We start from the raw sequence: 23538 nt of genomic DNA on the forward strand, positions 1-23538 counted from the left end.
ACAGCAGGATTATCACATACACATTGAATCCTGAGTTGAATCTCATTGGGACTTGGTTTATGTCCAGTATCGGAGCTGCTAAAAACACAACTTTAATAACATACAGTATTTTATAAAACATTACATAATATTAATGGCCAAGAGGTTCAAATGATTGACATCTGTGTCTGATTTGTAGATATTTTGTAACACATTTTCTAAGAATGCTCTAATTTACCTAAAAGTCTTCAAAATGACTATTTTAAAGAAATCTAATCAGTATTCAACATATCAGGGAATTTTAGCTCAAAGTTAATTTTTTATCGTAAAGCTGAAACACTGAAATTCCTTTACTGTGTGACTGTTGATTTTCTTTTATTGTAATTCAGTAATTTCCTCTTCCTGACTTTCCAGTTCAGTTGAATTTTGCCCATCCCGTGTGTGAACGCTGCGTATCAAAATGACACTGAAGATTAAGATGGTGCCTTAAATATTTCCCACATTAATTTTACTTTGTGTAAAGAGTTACTGTTTTATGATGATTGCGTAGAATCGAAGTGATTTGAGAATGTTGCTTTGATAGACATTTGAGTTTCAAGTGAAATATGGAGTATGAGTTTTATATTGGCAGTGTATTTTGCTTTTCTGTTGCTCAAACATATAGTGCTAGCAATGCCCAGGTAATGGGTTCAATTCCCAGGGAATGATTAAAGGGGTGGTTGATTATGATTTGACTTTTCTAACTTTAGTTAGTCTGTAATGTTGTAGTTTGAGCATAAACAACATCTGCAAAGTTACAACGCTCAAAGTTCAGAGCAAAGGGAGATATTTGCTTTTAAAGAAATCGCTTTTTAAGGACTACAACAAACGGCTGGTAGAGACTACACCACATTCCTCCCGGGTTAGTGACATCACCAACCCTAGAATTTACATAAACCCCGCCCCCTGAACACAATTTATAAATTATCAAGAATATGCTAATCAATCACTAGAAGATAACTACACATCAGCTACATAAACTCATCAACTAACCATTCAGAAATGTCCTGTTGCTTCTACATGTTGTCACTTCTTCTCGAGTCTCTCCATCATTGTCTGACTCCGGTTTGAACATAAAAGGCTAAAAGTTTTTGATATTTCAGTGCATGTGTGTGTGAGGTAAAAGGACAGGAGCTGTTGAAGCTCCGCCCACTGTGCCGGGAGCAGCAGCTCATTTGCATTTAAAGGGACAGGCACAAAAACGGTGCTTTTTTTGCTCACCCTCAAAAAGTGACGACTTTAACATGCTATATAAAAATATCTGTGGGGTATTTTGAGCTAAAACTCCACATACACACTCTGGGGACATCAGAGACTTATTTCACATCTTGTGAAAAGGGCATTATACCAGCACTTAAAAAAAAAAAAAAAGTGCAGTTTGAATGCAATAAGTAGCTTAGGATAAAAGCGTCTACCAAACGCACTAATGTGTGTGTATATAGGCTATATATGTGTGTGTGTGTGTGTGTGTGTGTGTGACTAAACAAAACTATTTTTAACAAAACTGTAAAAGTAAATGTATTGTTTTTTTATGTAATATAATTTTTATAGTGCAAGGTAACTTCATTCACAGGTTTTGTACCACAGCACATAATGTGTGCAATACCTCTCTGTACCGTAAGGTGTCAGCATTCAGTTAGCGCCCAAACATTTAAATGATCATCACACACACACACACACGGACTAACAGCATATCCAGTTTACTTTGAATTGTAATTACAACCTCTCATTATTACAAACATCTGCAGGACATCTGCTGTGGAGATCTGGGTCTATTTTAGACTCACCACATGAGTGTTTCCCCACAAGATCCTGCAAAATGCAAAGGTCAAACTGCATTAAAGACTTCATCACATTCACATCCACTGCCAGCCAGAACCTCTGGAACAGCAGTTAAACATGTCAGAGGAATTCTCTACACAAGCATCTTTCCTGTGGTAAATCTTGCCTTTCAAATGCTTCAGGCTGACTAAACATTTTCCAAAAAACAAGGTTTAATGCTCTTTTTTTTTCAGATTCAAGAATGAATCCTCCACTTTGCATTGTGATAACATCACTGTAATGCACTGCCTCTTGTGGTGCTTTAGTTTAGGACTTTCTCATAAACCTTCAGTAAAGCTGTTTGAGATCCGAGAGACTGTTTTAATAGCTCAAAAAACCCTAACACTAAAGGCAAACCCGTAGTTTTTTCATGCACTGGTGAATTTCAAGATTTTAGGCTATTTTGCTTCCATAACTCTTTCTGTCAGACTATGGAAAGAAAACATGCAAAATACACATTCAAGTGTTTATTTTATTGCACTTTATCTATTTGCATCTAGATTTCAATTTCAATATAAAGGCTGTGAGTTTTGTTTTCAGAAATCTCCTCATCATAACCCTTACATACACCAAACTTTACTTTAGTCCCTGTATTCTGAAGGGTTTTACAGAGAGCTCTGTTCGTATTTCACCTGGAGTCCAGAAAAGTCTTAATGTGCTGTGATTAATCAACTGGGGAAGTTTGATCTATTAGTCACAGTTTTACCCTGTGCAGTTTTTAATCAACAAAATGCAATTTTGAAAACCAAAAATGTAAGATTTACAGGTTCACAGAGATACCAGTCACACTTCTGAATAGTGCATGATTACTTTGTGATGATTAAAACCTCAATAATATCAGCTTACCGGGTTTGAGGAACATATTAAAAGGAAAAGATGGGAAAATAACAGATTAACTTTGAAATTACTTGGCCTATTACTTTTAAACAAGAGCCCAAACAAATATAAATTGAGGCGTTATATTGTTTTCTGTTTATTATGTGCTAAAAAGCTTATGACAGTCCATAGGCTTACAGTTTTATTATAATGCCCTCCAATTGGGGCATGTTGTCACAAAAGTCTAACATGATTTATTGAGCTTGATTATTATAACAATTTGTTTTTTTACTGAGCAATAATTGTGGAAATGTTCAGTAGTTTTTTGTAATCAAAGGTCATTATGAATTAAAGTGTAATCATTTGTAATTAGTTTTTAAAAATTACTTTAAAATTATAAATGCACATTATAAATTACATAACTTTTGTCATCGGTTCAAGCATTACCTCAACACTTAAGACACCTCACTGTCGAGAAAAGCCCCCTTGATAGTAAACATACTTTTACTTTTTACTTTTGACGTCGTGATGACCTCAGTGCGCGCGCTCAGTGAGGGAGGAGCCGTGCGCGCGCTTCCAACTGTCTGTGAGTGTGAGAGAGAAGAAGCGGCTCAAAACTTTTCCCTGACGGATAATTCATGACATAAATCAGGTAATGTAGCATTTACATCTTCAGAGCTGGCCGGTGGGTATTAATGAAGTTAATTTAAAGATTTAAAGTGTTCCCACATCATTTTCAAAGGCTCGTGAGTTAAGTTGGAGTTTGATATCTAACGTTAACGTTAATTTGTTTCGCTCGCGCTTCTCTATCTCAGATTAAACGGGAATATGCCGGGGCTTGTCCTATTCTCTGTTGTGTGAAACCGGTGTGTGTGTGGTTCATGAACTGTTTAAATGTTGTCTGAAATCTCTTTTACACATTTAGTTAGATTATTGGCGTCTCCCGCTGGGATTATCTGATTTTATTATGGGAATTCACGAATTTGTGCGTCGCAGAAATTCACTTTCGGATATTTGGAGTGTGGTGGGAAGCATTATTACATTTATTACTAATATAATCTCTCCATGGGTTCATAATGTGCTTTTCCACATAGTTTTTTAGTGTTTTGATTATAGATACCGTTCTCAGACTCCCTTCCATTCACATTAGTAACGTTACCCAGTCCAACGGTTGACAGATGATTGACACTTCAATGTAAAGTTAATCGTTGTTGTTTCAAACTAAACTTTTCATCTAAATGGTTTTGTTTAAAGTATAAATGTTTTACATTTGTTTAGCATACAAAACAGTAGTGAATATAAATAGCCTAGACCAGATAGAAAAAGCTTCTAACACAGTTTTGATGACTTTATTATTCTAAATTGTGGACATTTTTCCTAAAAATTAATAAGTTGGTTTAGACTAGTAAGTGTACTTAATAATAATAATTATGTAGGGATGCACCGATATGAAAGCCGATAACCGATATATTGGCTGATAAATCCAAATCCAAATCCAAATTTCTATATAATTTTTGAGAGCAAAAACAAAAGACCCACTATTAAAAGCCATGTCCTAAGCACACAATTATATATAATTGTGTGCTTAGGACATGGCTTTTAATAGTTATCATTATAATTGTATGTATCCTATTATGACTTAACCATATTTTCCTTTTTGAAGTGATTCAATCATATTTCAAGCAATTCAAAACCATCATGTTGAACAGTGCGCATCTGAAGTGTCTCAGCTGAAGGAAATAATCCATTATTTATCAGCTTTAATATATCGGCCAAATTTTCTTATTGGGCCGATAACGATAACATTAAAAATTAACATATATCTGCTGATATATTGTGCATCCCTAATATTTTATTTAGAGCACTTTTTAGGGTGCTCAAAGATACTTAACTTGCAGGTGAATCTCGTGTCCAGGTCACATTTTGGCCTAAAATCTAAAGGAAAAAGAAATTACTTTTATGTACGATTAATATGATACCTATTTTTTTTTTTTTTTAGGTCTGTTAGGTCAAAATGGCCCAGTTTAAACTAGGATCATAGAGAGGCAGAAATCGTGATCATAATACTTAACTTGCAGGTGAATCTCATGTCCAGGTCACATTTTGGCCTAAAATCAAAAGGGTTTGTAATGAGTTTTAATGCTGAGTCATAATGTGTGCTGTTGAAAGAGGGCACTCCTTTTCCTAGCCTTAGGAAAGCTTTCCATGGATTTACTATACAGAGTTCCCACGGTCATGAAAAACCAGGACATTTTAAAATTGTGATTTTAAAAATAAAAAAATCTCAAAAAGTAATGTGAATAATATTTCTAGAATGGACTCCACATTATGCATAGTTATGCTCATCTCTTGTTTTTTTTTTGTTTTTTTTTAATGCAATCTCTGTACAGTGATTATTCTCTGTTAATCACAAACGACTGTAAAAGTCATTGGTCAGAAAGTGTGGGAACCCCGTTTCATGGTTCATAGCCAGCTGGCGAATAACAGGTGCTGGTACCACATGTAAACACATGCAGTAGTTGATACAAACGGGCATGAAAAGACATCTAGTTCTGGATGTCTTGAGCCCATGTCTTCACAATATGTCCATTATATGCTGCACATCTGCTTTTGCTGAAGTATCGCCATGTGCTCGACGCTAGCGGATCCACTGGAATGATTCGGAAAGTTTGTGTGACTCACAATCCGACACACCTGTAGAGATTTAGGTTCAAAAGTCATCCTTCTATCTCTGTTTGGCTTTGTTTAATAAAGCTGCGAGGCACAAATGCACTTTGAAGCTTAAAACAAATGTCGGAAAATGATTTTTTTTCTCTCTCATACAGCGCTAATGGTTCTGCGGTGCCAACTGGAATGAAAGCGACATTTCTTAATTGCCCTCACCGGCTCCATCCGCACCATCAGGGACTGGTTGTCAGGCTGTAGATCATGATGGGACGTTTTTATGGTCCTGGGGTGACTCTGGTGGCCTGCAGGGAAACACTCATTTAATAACATTGTGCTAGTGGCTAGGGAGAGGGTTGTGTTACGTCCAAAACAAAAGCTGTGTTGTGTGTCTGTTTCAGCGGGGCACTCAGATGCTGTCAGGCTGGAAATAATAAACTAATTCTAGTGCTTTGTGGGAGGTCGAAACACTTTAAATGATCTGTATTTCTGAGCACAGATTATGTTTATCTCGAGTGTGGTTCTAAAGGATTCTAATAGGGCTGTGACTGTGGCAGTTTTTTTACCACCGCGGTGGTAATGGACCAGTAGATAATATTAACTTAAAGCTGCACTGTGTAGGATTTTCTCCCATCTAGCGGTGAAATTGTTTATGACTACCAATTGAATATTACTTTCTAGCCCCTCCCATTCCGAGGGCGTTTTAACTCCTACGGTGGCCGTATTATTTCAAATCTTCCGGCAGTCGCGAGTAATCTCCCCCTCGCATTCGTCACGGTGCCACTGAGTGTAAAACGCGAAAGGCGAAGCTTGAATTTCCAGGTATGTCCCTCTTAGGCTAATGTACTTGCAAGATGGAGGCGCAACATGGCTGCCGCCATTCGGGCGACTCACTCGTATGTATTCTGAATGGCAGATTCTACACTTACGAGAATACTTGATTAGTTGGTAGAAGTAATTACACATTAATGAGCACATATCATTTTGAAAGAACAAAGTGTTTTTTTGCTAAGAATCAACGTAAAAAATTACACAGTGTAGCTTTAAATAATATAATAAAGTTAAATATTTAACACACACAAAGACGCGTGTTATAGCCTAAGCTTTCCGCTCTGCGCTTTGAGAGGGATCAGGGATGTGAGACACGAGCAGAAAGCTTTTTGTATGTCTTCATGTTTTCTACTTGTGAATTTGTGAATAAAAAGTTAATTTTTATCTTCCACAAGGTCAAGACATTTAGGCTACGATTCTGCGCTGCCAGAGAAAGCCAAACTAAAAATCACCCGCGCGCTTGAAACGCTCTTTACAAATAAACTTGACACACCTTGTCTAATAACAAAGCACAAACTGTGTTAAAAAGAATTTGACGTGCAAGTAAAAAGGTAGGCTATCTTTCCTACAGCATAAAGAATGTGAATATAATAGGCCTACTTTAAAGCGAACCAAAGGAATATCTTACTAGTTGTTATAATTAAGGTTAAAGGTGAAGTGTGCAAGTTTTTTTGAGGTGCTTAGAAAGCAGGTAAACTGGACATCCACAAGCTTTATTTTCTTTGGTCTGTAATATATTCAGTACTTATGATTTTAGGATGTTTATAAATTCTGATCACATTTTAACAGTAATAGCCACGACTTTATTTGAATTCTTTTACTATTAGGGGTGTAAATCGGACGTTTCATCACAATACGATCTGATATTGATTCTTTTAGCCAGCGATGCAACATTTGCTATTAAATTCAGGGATCTGAGAGATCGATAGATGTCAATATTATGTATCTATTTTATACCTCCAGTTAAATTTTTGTTAACTCACAAATGCAACCAAAATATAACATGAACATTTATTTGAACTCTCTAAAAATGGCAAACTCTAGTCTGTATCTCAATTGCGAAAAAAAAAGATACACCTTAGTTTTGAAATAATATGGAAAAATAAATGATGAAAAAGTTGCATTATCAATCATATTGTGCTTGTGCAATTAAATGAGAGCAATGACAACAGTCAAGAAAATCTTTCAGACTCCTGTGCTCTCTAAAATGTGTAAATCTAGTTTCCAAATACATCCACAACAAAATGAGGTATACTTGGAAAAAATAATAATACACATAAAAAAGACATTTCTAAAATAAAGTTGTTAACTCAAACAAGTCATCCAGTTGGCTATATCTTAGATAATATATAAAAATGTGTATTGATTTTTTTTTTAATGCATTGCATCGATACATTATATCATTAGTCATCTGATCAATGCATTGAATCATAAATGTATCATTACCCCCCTTGATATTATGGTAATTTATTTCAGATAAACCCACTGGATACAGCCTCTAGAAACAAAATGACCGGTCTAAGCGGGCAGTTCTTGACCCAGATCTACATTTTGCAGTGTGTAACCAGACTTTCCAAAAGTCTAGTCAGAGGTCTGTTACTCTAGAATTACAGACTCCTCTGCACTAGTTCGGTGACTTATACTGGACCACAGCACTGCGTGTGTTTTGGTTGAGCTGTCGTTTTTGGACATGCGGTGAGCTCGCTATGTGGGAATGTGCAGAATAAACTGTACCAGGCTGTGAAATGTAGAGCACTGCCATGACGGCTCAGAGAAAACACTTTTTTTTTAACTTGTTGCCACTGTGTTGAGTTCCTCCCCATTATTGCCACTGTAGTTTACCGTTTTATCATTTCTACGTGCCGAACGTAGTGTCTAACCCCTATTGTTTTTATAGGCGGACATTTTTTTCAATCTGATTGCTCTGCTGTTCCTCTGTATGGCATCCTGTGGAAGCATTTGGAAGAAAGTTATAAGGTTTGTCACACTGATTGTTGGTGGTCTGATAGTCCTCTGACCAGCCGAACCCTCTTGCACCACCATCATCTTTTGGCTCAGAAACTTAATTCTTGAAATATATTGATTGACATTAGCCCCTTTCACACAGCAATCCCGGGAAATTGCTAGAACGACTTTACTGGTAAATGAAAAAATGTGCTGTTCACACAAGCAACAGCATTCTGGCTTTTTACCATAACACTGTGTCCTCCTAACCAGACACGATGCGATAAGTGAGTGGACTGCGAGATGCGTCAAAATCAATCAAAACCCACAGCCAATCAGAACAGCGTGTGGGCGGAGTCTCGCGGCAGCAGAGAGTAATCTTGACGGTACTCGCAAGAAAATGGATAAGTAGCTACATAATCAAATTCACAAATATTACACCATTTAAACATTATTAAAATACATAGGCTACTGAGATACTAAAACAATCTTTGTCAAAGAATACACTTGTTTGTTCACAGTTTGAACGTTCTTGTTTCCATGTGTTTAATTTCAAGATCTGAGGTGAATTATCCATTGTTGCTTTTACAGCTACAAAGCTGGAGCACTAAATGATATTCAAAGTCACATTGCATGCTTTTAACATTAAATAAAGCACATAAACAGCACCTGAGATTATCATCGCCACACTTTGTGTTTGTTGTTCCAGCGCGACACCGCAGAAAAATAGAAACAGTTTCTAAAATTGAATCGTTGCGTGTCGCCGTCGCGGCTGGATAGGATAAACACTCTGATTAACTGTGTAAACGTGTCATCTGCGTCATAATTTTACGAATGGCCCAGAACCGTTGCTCTTTCAATGTCTTCTGATTGACCCAAATGACTTCTTAAGTTTGTACCTGACCTTGTACGTGCAAAATACAGATAATCTTCATTCTGCGTTCACACACATCGCATATACCGGTAATTTACTGGTAATGTCACATCTTCCCTTACTGGTAAATTGTCAGAACCAGTTTACCTGTATATTTGACAGAGGTGAAGTTCGGAAGTAAATCTGTCTTATCAATCTATATGGTTATAGTGACACCTACTAGTCAGAAAATGTAATAAATATTCTTGTAACTTCTCAATAATTTCATCTAAAGTCATAAGCCTGTTTTTCGTATTCTAATCAATACTCAATTTGTCAAAGTAATTAAAAAAATATATTTATTTTATCCTGTACACAATTGACAAAACTTTGAGTCTGAATTCTTTTGTGAATGTTGTATAAAACAGAGCCAGTTTTTCTTGTTTTAGATGTCAGTCTTGTTATTGTTTATTCACAAAAGAGAACAGCTGTTTAATGTCTGTCATAATACATGTGCTTAGATCTGTTATAATTTACTCACTACAAATACTTAAATGTCCATGATTTTTGCGCTAGGGAGCTTTTCAAGGAAAGCGTTTCGATGTAAAACATTTACAACGTTTCATGTGCAACCCTCATTCTTCACTTCAGATTCACATATTAGTTCCTCTTCTTTTGAGTGTCAATGCCTACCCTTTTGCACAGTTTATCCTCTGCTCTTGACCTGCTAGTAAGTTCCCATACTCTTATCTGTCAGCTGTCGTAGCTGTTCACCTGTGATGTGTTTATCAGTGGAGGAGTCGTGCATGTCAGACTTTCACATTCACTCATTTCCACTTCAGCCTCATGGAATTCCGATGACGAAAGTGGGGGAATTCTCACATTTTATGACACTCAGCTTAACTTCCCATAACTGAGAGTGGATTTTAGGTAGAGCTGGGTGACTTATTGAAAATATTTATATGTGACCCTGGATCACAAAACCAGTCATGAGTCGCACGGGGATATTTGTGGCAACAGCCAACAATACATTGTATGGGTCAAAATTATCGATTTTTCTTTTATGTCAAAAATCTTTAGGATTTTAAGTAAAGATCATGTTCCATGAAGATATTTAGTCAATTTCCTACCGTAAATATATAAAGCACTTATTTTTGTGAGTTAATGCAGCACAATCATGAACATAAATGAACAACTTTAAAGGAGATTTTCTCAATGTTTCGATTTTTTTGCACCCTCAGATTCCAGATTTTCAATAGTTGTATCTTGGTCAAATATTGTCCTATCCTAACAAACCATACATCAATGGAAAGCTTATTTATTCAGCTTTCAGATGATATATTAATCTCAATTTCATAGAATGTACCCATGTGACTGGTTTTGTGATCCAGGGTCACATATTATAACATATAAGCTATTTACAATAAGTTTGCTGGCAGTATAAAGTTAATCAAAATAAAAGTTCCACAGTCAACATTTGAAGTGGATCAAACTTATACATGAATTTTGAACAATACCCATTATTGTCTAGGACAACTTTGATTAATATTTTTGATCCACTTCAAATGTTGACTACTGCATTAAAATATATTGTCAATATCCAGAAAATGTTTGAGATTTATACTTTTTAAAAAAGGCTATATGACCGAGCTTTGCTCTGAAATAAGGGGCTATATCTGCTGTGCTAAAGTTAGAGATTGCCAGGAGACTTTCTACTTGGTAAGTTAATATTTAACAGTTAATAAGATAACAGTAACCAACATCTCTGCAGCTGATCCCTTTGAAGGCCTTAAGTAATGACGATTGATTCTCTTATTACATAATCTTTCTCTATCTTCTTCTCCTGATAATGAAGATGATGCATTAATGTAGGTGGAGACCGTATGCATTGAGTTCCAGAGCTCTTTGAGTGAAGGAAGGACGGAGTGTTTTGTCTTTCTATAGTGTGTGTGTGTGTATTGGAGTGAATGAATGCTGTCTTGTCAGGTTGATTTAGTTTCCACAGCCTCAGGTGCAACTGTGAACTGCAGTGAAACAAGTCTCAACTTTGTTTAGAGAAGAGTGTCTGATTTTTCTCACACTTTCTTCTTCCTCTGTTGTCAATAGTTCAGGTGATAAATGTGAAGGAGTTCCTTACAAATCATAAACAATATCACTGCAAAGCATTAGCGATCACTGATATTTAATAAAGTTTAGTAGGAATTTTAATGCTTAAACTGTATATTTTTCCACAGTATTACACAGATTTTATTTATTAAGTGGAAGTCTTAATTGAAAGTGATTCCAGATATATCAGCGCCTTCAATGAAAGCTTTTTAAAATGTCCAATAGATTGATATAATATGTACACCAAACATAGATATGCTAGATGTGTAGATAGAATATTGTAGGATTTGCTCTGAAATAATATTTAATAATTTATTTACATATGCAAATGCATGAAGAAATAAATAGCGATAATTACCTATATATTTCTTTCTAAAACATTAGAAAACATTTTTTAAATACTTTTTTGAGTGTTGAATCAGAGAATTATATTGGTTCATTGTAATGGACAGTTTGAACAGATTCACAGAAATGAATACATTTGAAAGAATATTGCTGTAAGTTTTCATCAAGAAATTTTACATATTGACTTTTTCTATCTTCAGATTACGAGTAAATAATAAGAAATACAGGGAGAGAAAGTTTTATCAGTTTTAAAAAGTCAGGTTTCAGATCTCTTTTAAGAGATACGCTCCAAAAGTTTTACTTTCAATTCTGTTTATTGTCTTCATAAGATAACCAAAAATAGTGTGCCCACAGGTGCGTTAATCCTAAAATACACCCTGCTCGTCCTCTGGAACGACAGCACAGCCTCATTAACATGTTGTTTGCAGTTGACTGATAGAGCCTCTCTCTTATAGGGTTGGGTGTCATTTGAAATTAAGCGAACTTGAGTGATTTTTCTTATCGATTCCTGTGCACATTTTAATGTGGTTTTAAACCATTCAAGCGCAAGAAGACGTGAAAGAGAGCTCAATTCAGTAATCGCTCTCTATATGAGAGGTGGCGTGTCGAATTAAGTTCTCCTTCACCTCTTCTTGAGCTTGAATGGGTTAAAACCACATTAAAATGTGCACAGTTATCGATAAGCAGAATCGAAATTTTGATTTTATACCAAGTATCCTTAGAAACTTTGTATCATTAGAAACCCGGTAGTATTTTCGAGTGACCGCGCTTCCCTCCCTCATGTCCCCCTGAGACGAGAGATTTCTGTATTGTGTGTCTGGAAAAACTCAGATGACGCAAAAATCGTCATTTATCGTCATCAGAGGCTCTTTTGTCCAGAGGCGAGAGACTACAACCAGTAGGAGGAGCTCGTTCTGCATGTCTTCAACCCGCCCATAGGGGGATCTCACCATAAAACGCCGTCTTTTCAGTTTCGAGTCGATTAGTAGCCTAGCTGTATCATTTCTTCCGATACTGCCCTCTGTAACCGGTGGGCGTGGCTTGGGAGTGTCCTCGTAGGGCAGCGAAGCAAGTGCATTCTGGGAGTTGTTGTCTTTCATCCACATGAGCCAAAAATACATTTTCTGGCTTTTCTCAGTCTAGAAGGCACCAACTTCTAAAATAGTTTCACATTTCTACTACATAAATGACCCAATTTAGATACACATTCATCTTTACAGCGGTGAAATATCCCTTTAAGTATCTGATTTCAGAATTGGAATCAAATTTCGATTCCCTACCCTATTCTCTTCTTGTGTATATAAGAAGAGGGGATATTAGTGTGAGACAGAGTTACTCTGCATGAGTCAAATCTAAACTTATCGGTGTCAGCATTACTTCATTTTCTGCCCTGAAGAGGCGAGTGAGTCATTGGACTCGGGGTGTTGAAAACCGCCTGTTTCTGGGTTGTCTGTGCTCTGTTTAGACCTGTGATCATTCCTGTCATTTGGGAAGGGAAACTTTATGACTTTCCACAGAAGGTTGGATTAAGTTCAAGTGTTTACAGATCCAGGACACTGATTCAAGTACTGATTCAAGAGCAAAAAGATGACTCTTAATTTAATTTAATTTAATTTAATTTAATTTAATTTAATTTAATTTAATTTATGCATAAATTTAATTTATGCATAAATTTAATTTATGCATACATTTAATTTATGCATACATTTAATTTATGCATAAATTAAATTGTATTAAATAAGGCCTAAATTAAATTATGCCTAAATTAAATTATTTTTTAAGTTATTTTTTAAAATTATTTTTTAAAATTAAATTCATTTTGAAATTAATTTAACTTTGAAATTAATTTTTTAATACATTTTTTAATTAAAAGCACGTGGATCCTATTGTACAATTATACTTGCATTTGTCTAGTATTAGAATTATTAATTGCATTCTTAAAAGTGGAGCAATAAATTGCTACAAAAGTGCAGAATATCGCCTTTTCTAAGTGAAGAATGATTGCATCGCTTGTTTAACTCACTTGTTGAGAGTGAATATGAATAATTTAGATGCAATATTTCCAGTTTCCAGTTTCCCAGACTTCTCTTCCTGGTTTCCCAGAGCTGTTTTATGGACTGAAGTAAACTCGTATTAAAAACGTCATTGTTGCTCTTTTCCTTTCATGTCATTGTGAATGCATGGCAGTCTATAGAGCTGAGATACGGCCCGCTCCAGCTGCTCATTGTCTTTTTCTTGCTCATTTCCCGTTTCAAGGTGAGGAATTCTTCTCTCCGTCTGCAATCACTTGTTATCTTGTTCTGGTTCTTTTCGTCAATGGGCCTTTAACGGTTCCTATTAACGTGTCCATTATTCTGTCCATTATAGCAATTTCACCTATTAAATTCTCCATTTCAGAAAAGGATGTCTGTCATTTTCTTGTCATAAAGACACGGTCGGGTCGTTCCTGTCCTGTAGTACTTTTTCAGCTCTTTAACTTTTCAAGACAGGGTTCGTACGTTTTGAAAAAACCTGGAAAAGTTATGAAATTTGAAAAATGCAAATTCCAGGCCTGGAAAGGTTTTGGAAAAATAAAAAGACCCAGAAAGTTTTGGAAAAGTCATGGATTTTTTTTTTTTTTTAACACAGCATAATATGTGATTAATACAAAAACTGTTTAATAAAAAAAATATTTCGCGTTGTCTTAACGTCCTTATTTCGGGCGGCATAACGTTCAGTTCACTTCCGATTCACTTGTTGCGATGTTGCTGAGGCGAAGTCGGTGCTGACAGAAATTTAATTGAAATGGCAGGAAAGTGGCACGAGCATGCTAAAGTTTTGCAAGCACCGGTGGGTCGAGAATGTAGCGGAAAGAGCATTGCTGCTCTGGCCGCATGTGAAACGATACGCAGAATATTAGCCTACGTCTGTCTCCTGCACGCGAGAGGAGAGAAGAAAACGAGTAAATGTCAGTTCAATTGTGAGTTCATTCTATATTAGGAGTGTGTGCGATATTGTCTATGAACTATGATGATATTGTAATCATTGTTTTAACTATGTACGAGGCACTGCGAGTGCGAGCTGACATCGCGTTTGTCTCTCATGCTTGCTTTCACTGCGTGATGTGTCAGTGCAGTTATAGATGCCCCCAAATGAGTTTTTGTCTTATATTTATATCATATTATGTTGTTATATTAGAATATCACATGAGCAAGAGTGCCGTTTTCCTTTGCACAATTGCAAATGTGCTATTTATTTTATACAACAGTTAAATTAACAATAAAGTTAACATTGCGAGTTACTTTTTGGACACAATATTGTCAATTTTCACTTTATATCGCCGACGAGAATTTCATAAGTCGTAGTCCAACAGACATCGATTATTTATTTATTTATTTAATGAAATCCGCGTTTTGAACGAATCATTTTAACGATTCAATGAACAATCACTTGTTTTTCTGAATGAATCAGCCGTTTGAACGAATCGGTTGAATAAATGACTCCAATAACTCGCTTATTAAGACTTGCCGCCACCTACTGGTGGTTTTAGTTTCATGTTTAAAGTATCCTTTAATTAAAAAGTTAAAATTATAAATCATTTAAATATTGAATAGCTTTATTTATGCAATTGTAAATGAAGTATAAATATAGTAGGCTAATGCCAGTTTTGATGCCGCTTCTGTCTCACCTCTGCACTGCAAGGATGGATTTTAATTTAATGATTTAATTTGACATTAGTACTGTGTTATTCTAATATAATTTAATTTGAATGTTAGAATTTGACATAAAAGGTGATGCATACCTCTAAATACGTTTAGAAAAAATGTCCATATATAGGTGAAAATACCCCTGGAAATCAGTTTTCGGTGGCAAATTTTGCCCCTTAATAAAAATGTTAATTTCGGTCACTGCTGTGAACTGATCACTGCATAGAATATAAAAAATATGAATATCTTCGTGAGTCTGCTGTCAACAACAGGCCTAAACCGGCCAGGATACCAGTACAAAAACACAATCAGTAAAATATCATCTAATTATTATCAACAAAATTTTGAAAATATCGAGACATATTTTTGTCAATATTGCGCACCCCTAATGTACGGTATTAATTTTGAGGGTAAATTTTAACACAAATTTTTATTCTTATAATGTCGACTGACATTTTCAGGAATACATAGTCATGGAAATGTGCCGAAAAGTCATGGAAAAGTCATGGAAAAGTCATGGAAAAGTATTGGTTAAAATGTGTATGAACCCTGTCAAGAATTCATCAAATCTTTTATTAGTTAAGATGATTTTGGTCAAGTGATACCGAGGGGATAAAATTAACTATGGATTAAAACTCGATTCCAATGAAAACATGTATTGTTTGAAACATTTTGATTAAAGACAGTAAAAAAGTGAAAATTGCCAGTCAGTGCAGACATGACAATCATCCTCTCAAACCAAAGTAACTAATATTATTTAAAATTATAAACCATATTAAGTTAAAATCTTTTAAAAAATGATGTGTTTTAGTATTTTATCCATCTGCATTATCCATGCATGATGGGACAGGAAAATGTACAGGTTAGTCGTAATGACCCGTCACAGACGCAGGCCCGACTCTGTTGGTTTCGTAGTTGTCATGACGCCGGACACAGACTCTGAGGAATCATTCATGTCAAATAGCTCATTGAAAAGAGTTGCTTGGAGAGCGAGAGAATGGAAAAGTGTGTGGATGTTGGCGGCGGTTGAGATTGACCTGCTGTAATTGTGAGAGTCTCGAGGACACGCAGGGCGCATCTGGGCTGTGATGGTTCTGTGTGTGTGTGTGTGTGTGTGTGTGTGTGTGTGTGTGTGGAAGAAGCCAGAGGCGATCAGAAGAACAATACTGCAGATGGTACCGTCAACACTTCAACCTGTCTATTGTTTAGCTGAGCGGTGTTTTTTTAAGGTGGGATAGATTTGTGACATGGTGGAAACGAGATCTTTAACTAGAAACAAGTTTAGTGCAGGTGTTCATAAAAAGAATGATTGCAGAACCCAGAGAAAAGTTTCATCAAAGTTTCAAAAGTTGTTCATCTGAACTTCCACATTAAAAGTGAAGTGTGTGATGTTTTCCATAGGGATGCACCAATAATACAATTCCGTCTATTTCATGTTATATGCATGGGCAATTACACAAATGTTGTAATGCTTAAGTAATTTAGGCAACATTAATATGCATAACTCTTAATTTTGTGATGAATAGTTGAAGAAGAAGTTAATTAGTTGAGATGAGATTGCTTATGACAAATTAGGAAAGTGATTTTCAAGAAATTGTGCTCTTGTTCTCTAACCTTAGTTACAGCTCCGGATCTTCCTCAGCGCTTCATGAACGGTGACTGTGGCGTCGGTCTTTCCGCATCAATTTCAGCACGAGTCGCCATCCTTTTGAAAACAGCGTCTTCTCGAATTGACGACAACACGAACCAAACTCTTCCAGTCTCAGCTACAGTGTTTGAGAGCGGGTCGAGTAGACGTCGTTTGCAAGCAGCCAATGAAGACCATAGACTGGCATTATGCAAATTTGTTACATTGTTACGTAGGTTTGTAACAGGAAGTGAGACTTTTTTTTTTAGGATACAATAACTTTATTTGTCGTGCGCTTTGATCTTTAATCTTTTACATTCTCATACAGCTATATTACACATTGCATGAAGGGTAATAATATTTCAAAAAGCATAACTTTAACAAAAAATAAATAAACACTACAATGCTACTAAATAAAATTAAAACAGAAAAAAAAACCCTAATTCAAAATATTAATGAAAACTATAGGCTAGTATCCCAATGATACTAACATAACACTTGGTGCTAAAATGACACACTTCACCTTTAAAGGCACACTATGCAAGATTTGTACCTTAAGATAACAGCTTCGAAATCATTTAGATGGTAAACTAACTCGTAGTAGGGTGAATCATCCCAATAGCAAAGCAGGCAAAACCAGCAATGCAGGTTTGAGAGGTGGTGTCCCGACAAATCTCGCGAGAATCACGACTTGGTTTACGGCACGACGTCACATACATCAACAACATATTAAGCAGCCTCTATGGAAGGCACTAGCACGCATTTCTGACGTAAATCATGGCAGAGTCGACGAAGAAAACAAAGAAAGCACGGTCGGAAGAGTGCAGAGACGGCTCTGCGTGAGTGGTTTATGACAGTAACGTTAAATAGACTGTAGGGGGCGCTGTTTGAGAAAACCGGAAACTGCATAGTGTGCCTTTAAAGCAGCGTGCTTTCCTTTGCTCTGCGCTTAAGTAACTTTCAGGCTTTAAGGGTCTCAGTGTGTAATGGGATGCTGAGAGGCTCACTGAGATAATGCTGATAGCCAAGTCATTGGAGCAGCAAGACCCCTTCAGAAAAGAGATAAAGCTGCTTTATAGAGCCCAGATACCTGTAGCCCTGCCACATGGTCATTCCTGTGGAGATAGTCCATGGGATTTCTCTGGGATTTCTTTTCCCCCATTCCTCAGGACATGGTATCTTCATCTTGCATGGCTGAGATTGTTCTGCCAAAGTCTTTGTTCAGTCAGAGAGCCACATGTTGATTTAATTTCGTTCCTGGGTCGTATCAGATGTGTGAGGGAAACGATGACGGGACATGTGGACCTCTCGCTGTCAGTCTTTATGGTTCAGATAGTCTTCAGACCCTTCAGAAACTCCTGACCTTGAGTCTGGTCTGACCAGATTGGGTCTGACCTTCACTAGTTTCGTGATCCTTATTTGACTTGAGTATGCGAGTGGCCGAGATGTTTTGCCCACGTTATTTCCTTTTTATTGAACGGTTTAACTTTTTAGACATCAGTTGAACTTTTAGACATAATAATAAAAAAAATCTAAAAAAGTTTGCATATGTGTTTTTATCATATTTGATATAATATCAGGCTTTTATGGCTCGTATAATATGATATAGGAGAATATGGAGCTCATATTTGAGGAGGAAAAAGTACAAAAAGTAAGATGAAATGTAATGTAAATCAATGAGGTCTTTAACAGTATAGCAAACTACTTCCATAAAATGCATATATGTCTTAGTAAGATGATATATATAAGCTTAGTTTTTGCTAAACAAGTGTAAACTATCAATTAAGACAGAAAATATGTGGAACATAATGTTGATAATTCAGAGGTCTTAAAAATGTGTGTTTTGAATATAATACAGCACTCTTTTTAGGGTTAGCATTAAAACTTAAGTTGCAAAACAGAGTTGAAGTTTAATTTGATTAATTTATTTACAAAGAGTTTGTTTCACTGAATTGATTTAAAACTCTGATCCAACGATTAATTTAAAGCATTACTAAAAATGTGGCATTTTTCAGATATTAAAGGGGTGGTATAATGCCCTTTTCACAAGATGTAAAATAAGTCTCTGATGTCCCCAGAGTGTGTATGTGAAATTTTAGCTCAAAATACCCCACAGATATTTTTATATAGCATGTTAAAATTGTCACTTTTTGAGGGTGAGCAAAAACGCACCGTTTTGTGTCTGTTCCTTTAAATGCAAATGAGCTGCTGCTCCCGGCACAGGGGGCGGAGCTTCAACAGCTTGTGTCCTTTTACCTCACACAGACATGCACTGAAAATTTCTAAAACTTTCAGCCTTTTTTGTTCAAGTCAGACAATGATGGAGAGACTCGAGAAGAAATGACAACATGTAGAAGCAACAGGACATTTCTGATTGGTTAGTTGATGAGTTTATGTAGCTTATGTGTAGTTATCGTCTAGTCATTGATTATTAGCATATTTTTTCTTGATAATCTATAAATCGTGTTCAGGGGGCGGGGTTTATGTAAATTTTAAGGTTGGTGATGTCACTAACCCGGGAGGAATGTCGTGTAGTCTCTACCAGCCGTTTGTTGTAGTCCTTAAAAAGCGATTTCTGTAAAAGCAAATAGAAAAGTGAAATCATAATCAACCACCCCTTTAAAATGTACAGCAAAAAATATGTAGGCCTAAATTTTGCTGTTTGCATTGTTATATTGGTGCATATAACTGTTCTTAAAAGAATTCACCCCTTTTACCTGTAGCTTTAAGCTTTTTCTGACAAAGATGAATAAATATCAAAGTCAGAAGGCTGCAAAATAACTCGTGTATCAGCCAGCTCTACTTGATTGTGAAGGTGACAGGATTCCTGTTCCCTCCTCTTATCCGTTGAGGAGTTTGAGGAATCTGTCCGCAGCAGTTTCAGAGATGGATGGAGTGAGAGAGGTCGTCTGGAGTGAGACGTGCTGCTGTAATTGCTCGCATGTGCTGCACATTTGAGTCTTTTAGGAGGTTCACTTCACCATCCTGTAACAGGATCAACAGGATGGAAAAACTCAAATGGAGACGGATCACATTCAGATCAGAGTTTGGATATAATCCACACAAACTTTATTTATTTTTTTTATTTTCTTTATTGTAATACTTCATAGCAGTGTATATAAATTTTAACAGCATTAATAATCCTTCGTTAAGGGTATTTTTGTACATATAATAACTAGGTCTGCACAATTAATCAAATTTGTAATCGCGATTACAATTACGGATGCCACAATTATGTAATCGTTTAAAGGCGCAATTGCAAAAAAAAGTTACCTTACAATATTCTGTGTGCTTAAGATGCGTTTTTTTTCTTTCTACAGCTTATCTTAAGTTTTTTTTTTTTACTTTGGTTTCTTTAAATAAATAAATAAATAAATTTGGCATTTGAGGCTTAATGCTATAGAAAAGCTAAAATAAGTTTTTCAGGAAGAGTGTTTTGAGCTTGTATGTTGATATAACAAAATGGCATGCAGTCGCTTCAAACAATGGCATAAAGCTATTGTAAATGTAAATTATGATAATCATAATTAATAATCGCAATTACAATTTCAAGGGAATAATCAACAATTATGATTTTTGTCATAATCTTGCAGCCCTACATATAACAATACATTTTTACATTAAAAGTCGTATACTATTAAATAAATGCATTAGTGGAAGGGATAGTTCACCCATAAATTAAAATTCTGTCATCATTTACTCACCCTCAAGTTGTTCCAAACCTGTATGAATGTCTTTCTTTTGCTGAACACAAAATAAGATATTTTGAAGAATGTCGGTAAACCAAACAGTTGATGAACCCCACTGACTTCCATAGTATTTTTTTTTTGTGTGCTGAGGAAGGTCTGAGACTTAGGTATGATAATGTGCGTTTGGTTTCTAAAAGGAGCACTTTAATGTTTGAAACTGTGAGCGGGAGGAATGTGTGATTGTAACACTGTATTTATAGCATTTATATATAATCTGCAAAAATATCTGAGCTTATTTACAGTATTTTTTTTTTTTTTTTTGCAAGCTAAACTTGTGTTTTCAACCAGATTAGCAGTGTGAACCCAATTTGTTTGCCTCTTGTTGGGGTCCAGCGTTTCTTTTGAACTTTCTTTTGAAATATAAGCTCATCTGTTTCTGTACCGAATCTTCCTGCATCTCTCCTCAACTTTTGACTTCTCACTCGGGATGAGGTCGCAGCAGGCCTTCTCATCCGAGAGCTTGAATCGATGTGGATCGGGACGCTCGCTCGTCTCCTGGGGAGAGACCGGCAGGGTTTTTTCATGCTTGATCTCAATGCTGAGGTGTCTGCTGTGAGTTCAGCACGACTCCAGATTCAGACCCTCACCTTGTCTCGTCTCATCTGAGCAGAGCTTTCAGGCACACTTTTTATTTAACTAGTTACCACTAGTTTTTTTTTTGTAGCAACTAGCAAGGCTGTTTTCTCAGAGGAGATGGTGAGAAAATCATTGGTAGTACAAACAGACAGACCAACAACATAACCATATAAAACAACCATATTTACAGTATGTTCACGGTATGGTTGTACCAAAAAAAACATACAATCATATAAAACAAACAGACCAACATATGAAATCTATGTGATGGAGAGGATAACAATGATTCATCTCTTTGAGAAATGTATCAAATTATGGGGAAAATGGCTAGATATTATTCTTCCACTGAGTCCAGACCTAGAAAATATAATAACGAGAAAATAGATTGGGTTTTGAAATTTTATTAAAGAATTAGATTTTTGAATTTTGAAGAGAAATAAAATATCCTGATTGGAAATTTTTGGAGTCAAGTGCATCATCCTCAGGTTCTCAGGTGTAGATAAGTGTTATAAGAAGCATTCGCTTGCATTTCGATATGTTACCAAGTTAGACAAAATACTTTCCTGAGTAATAGGTACATATAACTGTAATGAGCTACCATTATTTTACTTTTATTATAGCTATCATGGCTTTATTGTCATTATTATATTGTCCAAGTACTATTTCTGTCATTAAAGTGTTATTTTATTTGTGTCTATATAAATAAATACAATAAAAACCTAAAAAAAGAACTATATATATATATATATATAGATCAAATAGTGTCTTAAGCATGATTTCTTTCTACTATAACATTGCTCTGGGATTGAAATTGATGATGATAATGATGTGTTGCACACACCTGATGTATTTGTGTTCAGTCACCTTCCTGTTTAATTTAAACAAACTAACAGCAAGACGCACCCCGAGTGAAGTTTACAGCGCAGAAACAGTCCTACTGGATAAATAGACGTGCTGTAATGTGTTTGACCTGTGCTGCTAACTCTGAGAGGTGAAGAAACCTCGGCCCTATCATGACCAGTGGCACGAGAAGCCCAAGTTCAGCCGTTTAGCATCAATTAGATGTGGAATGCTGGGAATCCAACAGCTTGTTTTCCGGAATAACAAGATAGCGGAGCAGAGCCGCTCTGTGCAAATATTGAAGAATTCTTTCCATGCTGGCCCACCAGCGATCACGCGTTGGAGTGGGTGGACTGTGGGAAAAATCTTGCCAAACAGAGAAATAAAATATACACGGAGCAATTAGATTATGCTCTTTTTTTATATTCTTTATTTCCCTAGGATATTTATACATTTGTAAAAATATGAGCTCTTTTGGCCCTCTTAAAACACTCTAGTTTATTTGATTTGTCTATTAATAACGTAAATGCATCACACAAGAATTCTATCAATTTTGCCTTTGTGTTCTAAAACCATCACTTTTCTGAACCAACTGATGTCTTTTCTGTCACATCTGAAATCAGCATTCTGCGCTGAAATTGGCATTTGATCAAAATATTCTGTTCATAAGTGATGTTTACTAGTGCTGTCAAACGATTAAAATATTTAATCGCGTTAATGTCATTGTTAACTCGCAATTAATCGCACATTTTTATCTATTCTAAATGTCCCTTGATTTCTTTTTGTCCAATTATCTTTTCTCATTTTAATGCTCTTATCAACATGGAAAAGTGGATCGGCTTGCTTTGTGCAGATGCTTTTTTATTGAAAACAACATTGGCATATACTGTAGTTTAATTTCACTCTAACATTCACACTTGGAGCAAATAATCGCGTCAGAGAATTCGCATCAGCTGTGTGTGTGCTTGGCCATCAAGTGGTGTTTCAGACTGGACGTGCTGCGATGATCGCTCAGTTCACAACGACAGAACACACAGATCACTTTGGTCTTGTCAATGGAACCATTTGGCAACTTTTTAAAAGTAAACTTTCCATTCAGAATCTTATTGGCATCCATTTCGGCCTCTCACGCTCGCCATCCACTCAAAATGTAACGTTAGCCTACTACTCTTTGGCCGGCTCGCAAGCCCAAATAAGTGTGTGTGGCGTGCCTGTTGTTTTGTTTCCGGTCTAGCTAGATCCGGTGTGGTGTTGTAGTTTTTCAAACGTTACTAGTAGCAACAGCATGTGAAAAAAACTACAAAGTTTGCTAGGCCAAAAAGAACGTTAATCTCGCGATAAAAAATTGACGCCGTTAAAATGGGTTTGCGTTAACACCGTTAATAATGCGTTTAACTGACAGCACTAATGTTTACCTTGATTTTTTTTAATTTTTTTTTTTATATTTATATTATATTATTATATATATAAGATATATTTTTTTATCTTATATTTCAAATCAAACTCTTTTCTGACACGGTTGTCTTCTTGGAAAACAAGTACTTAGTGTACCGTATTTTCCGCACTATAAGGCGCACTTAAAAGCCTTTAATTTTTTCAAAAAACGACAGTGCGCCTTATAATCCGGAGCGCCTTATATATGGATAAAACAACCGCTGACTT

At 36.0% G+C, this 23538-nt stretch overlaps 1 protein-coding gene across 2 annotated transcripts in view; it reads left to right on the forward strand.

Annotated features, from left to right (window-relative positions):
• The first annotated feature begins 3207 nt into the window (after positions 1 to 3207).
• tanc1b (tetratricopeptide repeat, ankyrin repeat and coiled-coil containing 1b) overlaps positions 3208 to 23538 on the forward strand; it is a 184378-nt gene continuing 164047 nt past the window's right edge. For both annotated transcript variants that reach the window (XM_079881933.1, XM_079881934.1), the window contains exon 1: positions 3208 to 3307. The gene's annotated coding sequence lies outside the window, so the exon portion shown is untranslated. The remainder of the gene's footprint in view (positions 3308 to 23538) is intronic.

The sequence above is a fragment of the Squalius cephalus genome (assembly GCF_949319135.1).
Source record: "Squalius cephalus genome assembly, chromosome: 9".
Taxonomy (NCBI): Eukaryota; Metazoa; Chordata; class Actinopteri; order Cypriniformes; family Leuciscidae; genus Squalius; species Squalius cephalus.